Raw genomic sequence first — 4335 nt, 5'->3', positions numbered from 1 at the left:
GCCGGGTATGGTGGCGCACACTTGTAATCCCAGCTATTCAGGAGGCTAAGGCAGGGAATTGCTTGAACCTGGGAGGTGGAGGTTGCAGTGAGCAGAGATCATGTCACTGCATTCCAGCCTGGGCGACAGCAAGACTCCATCTCAAAAAAAAAAAGAAAGAAAGAAAAAGACTGGAAGAGGTGTGAATGCAGGCATGCTGCTGGGTCTTCATTCCAGCTGGAAAGCCAGCTGTTTCCCTGCTCAGGGGTGAGAGGTCAGGTGTCAGCTGAGTTGCCATTGTAAAGTTAGAATAATGGAAGAGATTCAGAGGAGGTGAGGGAATTATAAACTTCTTTCCCTACTCTCCTTTCTCTGAATGCTATGACCAGAGCTTGCCTGGTGACTATGGACCAGTCCCAGGGTGCAGAGGCTTTGCCTGCACCACAGAGATGACCTTGCCACAGGTTCACGTGCGTTCTCCACTTTCAGACACACAATTTGGCGTGCCCTTCTTGCTAAAGGGCATGCCGCGTGTAGTGAACACTGTAATGTCCCACTCAGGTTCCCCTTCAGGAATGAAGGCCTCAGTCCCAGAGCTGTGGGAGGTTCTACCAGGAGACAGTGTCATTTGGGGGCCCCCTTGGGAACTGCCTCAGCTGAAAAACCTTACCCAAGGTTATTTGCCCTTCCCAGGGTGGCCTATGTCCAGTGACTAATTGACACAGCCTCTCACTCAACTGTGACAGCTCTGGAAGGCCTTCCTGGGTTCAGAGCTCTCTGTGGGGCAGATTATAGCATTTGTCAAAACTCCATCTGAGCCCAACTTCTCCCTTTGCCTAATCCTCCCTGTCCCCTCTCCTTCCTTCTCAAGGTAAGCTTCCAGGAACACTCCTTTAAAAAAGAATGTTTTTTAATGTTTATGGGTACATAGCAGGTGTACAAGTGTATATATTTATGCGATACATGAGCTGTATTGATACAGGCATAAAATGCATAGTAATCATATCATGGAGGCCGGGCGCGGTGGCTCTCACCTGTAATCCCAGCACTTAGGGAGGCCGAGGCGGGCAGATCATGAGGTCAGGAGATCGAGACCATCCTGGCTAACACGGTGAAATCCCGTCTCTACTAAAAATACAAAAAATTAGCTGGGTGTGGTGGCGGGCGCCTGTACTACCAGCTACTTGGGAGGCTGAGGCAGGAGAATGGTGTGAACCTGGGAGGCGGAGCTTGCAGTGAGCCGAGATTGCGCTACTGCACTCCAGCCTGGGTGACAGAGCGAGACTCCAATTCAAAAAAAAAAAAAAAAAAAAAAAATCATATCATAGTGAATGGGAAATCCATCTCCTCAAGCATTTATCCTTTGTGTTACAAATAACAGTTACACTTTTAGTTATTTTTAACTGTACAAACTGTACAATTAAGTTGTTATTGACTATAGTCACCCTGTTGTGCTATCAAATTATAAGTCTTATTCATTGTTGCTATTTTTTGAACTTATTAAACGTCTCCACCTCCCCCTGACCCCTCACTAACCTTCCCAGCCTCTAGTATCTACCCTTCTACTCTCTATGTCCATGAGTTTAATTGTTTTGATTTTCAGATCCCACAATGAGTTAGAACATGTCATGTTTATCTTTCTGTGCCTGGCTTATTTCACTTAACATAATGATGTTCAGTTCCATCTATATTGTTGCAGATGACAGGATCTCATGCTTTTCTATAGCTGAATAGTACTCCATTGTGTATATGTGCCATGCTTTCTTTATTCGTTCATATGTTGATGGACACTTAGGTTGCTTTCAAATCCTGGCTATTGTGAGCAGTGCTGCAACAAACAAGAGAGTGCAGATATCTCTTCAGTATACTAATTTCCTTTCTTTGGGGTATATAACAGCAGTAGGATTGCTGAGTCATATGGTAGCTCTATTTTTAATTTTTTGAGGAACCTCCAAACTGTTCTCCATAGTGGTCAGGAACACTCCTTAATAAAGATCCTGCCTACTAGTTTCCGTCTCAAAGTCTGCTTCTGGGGGAGACCCAACCTTAACATTCGTATTTGCTTTATTATACTGACAACAATTGCATCCACTTCCAGAATTTTATGTGTATAGAAAACTGTCTTCGATATGGTACACTTTCTTGAGAGACTTCTGATTGTTGACTGTTAATAAGAAGCTAGTGTGACAAAATAAATAATTAAACTGATTAATTATTGTTGACTTTCATTTTGAAAATGACAACCTTTAAGAAATGGAAGACTTAGATATACAGGAAAGAGAATGTGGAGTCTGAGGGGCTAGGTCAGTTACGCAGCAGAGTCTCTCACTGGCCACGCAAGAAGTGATGTCAGGGAACAACCGTGGTCCTTTCGGCCCCAGTTCATTGCTGGTAAATGTTAAACATTCTGTTGGTACTTGTTTAGCTCCTATTTCCTCCTACACTAGCAGCGGAGTGGGAAAATACACAGCAGCAAACTCAAATGAAACCACAACTGCCCCACCCCTGCCACAAAAACAAAAGGAAAAACCTCCCAACTTATAGGCACTTGTGTTTGTGTAGGAATGGAAGGGAGGAGGAGAAGTTGTGCAGTTACTCAGCAGCGAAAGTAATGTTGATGGTAGAACTGCTGGTGACCACCAGAAATGGAAAGAAGAATGTCAGCTCCTTCAGCCCCAATAGAGAGAGGGAGGGAGGGAGAGGAAAAGAGAGAGAGAAGGAAGAAATTCTGAAAGAAAAATGACCTGGCCGGGCACAGTGGCTCACACCTATAATCCCAGCACTTTGGGAGGCCGAGGCAGGTGGATCACTTGAGGTCAGGAATTGAAGACCAGCCTGGCTGACATGGTGAAACCCCATCTCTACTGAAAATACAAAAGTTAGCTAGGTGTGGTGGTGGGCATCTGTAATCCCAGCTACTCAGGAGGCTGAGGCAGGAGAATCTCTCGAACCTGGGAGGTGGAGGTTGCAGTGAGCCGAGATTGCGCCACTGTACTCCAGCCTGGGTGACAGAGTCAGACTCAGTCTCAAAAAAAAAAAAAGAGAGAGAGAAAGAAAGAATAATGACCTGAGAAAAGTATGTAATAGTAGGAAGCCCCTGATACAAAGAAATCCCAGTTTTGGTAAAAATTGGTTGTGATTTATGTGCAATTCTTTTGATAAAATTCTGTGGTCTCCTGGAGGAGCCATAACCACAGACATGTCGAATAACAAATAAAACAAATAAAAAGCAAGAGAGGAGGTGCTGATCTTTTTTTTTTTTTTTTTAAGTTTATTCTCCAGCTGGTTTGTTTCCCCAGAAAGCAGCTGTTTAAAATTGAGAAATAGCTACTACTCTTCTGTAATACACTCTGGGGGAAGAGAAGAGGAAGGAAAGCTAATACAATATTACAAAAAAAAACCTGTGCAGTGTTAGGTTAAATTGGAAACGGTTTGAGGGTTCCTTCTCTCATCAGAAAGGAAAAAGAAACGTAGGAAGAAACAGATGAATACATCTGAGAGGAAAAAAAATTAAATTCTCGCTATGCACAGGAAAAACTAAGCTACTTAAGATAATTATTAACAATGTGTATGTTAGCATATTGCTTTGGGAAGAAGTGGAAAATGCTCTTTTCAGCATTCTCTACTTGATTATGATCTTGCACAGAATTTTGAGGGCATTGTAAAACAACAGGTAGATGCTTATTATCTGCCACACCCGCTCTGACCAGCTCTATAACCCGCCCCATTCCATTCAGTGACTGAGAGTCCCAGGGTGTTAGTGCATAGAGATCACGGGGAAATCCATACAGAAGCCTCTGGAGGCGGGGCCCAGTGGCTCATGCCTGTAATCTCAACACATTGGGAAGCTGAGGCAGGAGAATCACTTGAGGCCAGGAGTTCGAGTCCAGCCTGGGCAATGCAGCGAGACCCCATCTCTATAAAAAATTTTAAAAGTTAGCCAGGCATGTGGTGGCCTGAACCTGCAGTCCCAGCTACTTGGGAGGTTGAGGTGGGAGAGTCGCTTGAGCCCAGGAGTTTGAGGCTGCAGTGAGCTAGGATTGTGTCATTGCCCTCCAGCCTGGGTGACAGAGCAAGAATCTATCTCTAAAATAAACACATAAATAAATAAATAAATAAATAAATAAATAAATAAATAAATAAAAAAGCCTGTGTAATCAGCTGTCTATACATGCTCAAGCAATTCAGCAAATATGCAGGTTACAAATTGTGTCACCAGCTCTGTATGTTGTGGAGCTACAATTTCAAATATAGCCCTTTAGGGACTTATTTTTTATTTTAAATCATTAAAAGTAGAATCTTGTTTTTAAAGAATACGTTGCATGGATACCAATCTCTTTTTCAATATTTTATTCT

Source organism: Rhinopithecus roxellana, chromosome 11 (genome assembly GCF_007565055.1).
Source record: "Rhinopithecus roxellana isolate Shanxi Qingling chromosome 11, ASM756505v1, whole genome shotgun sequence".
Lineage (NCBI taxonomy): Eukaryota > Metazoa > Chordata > Mammalia > Primates > Cercopithecidae > Rhinopithecus > Rhinopithecus roxellana.
Note: the sequence above shows the minus strand (reverse complement) of the source record.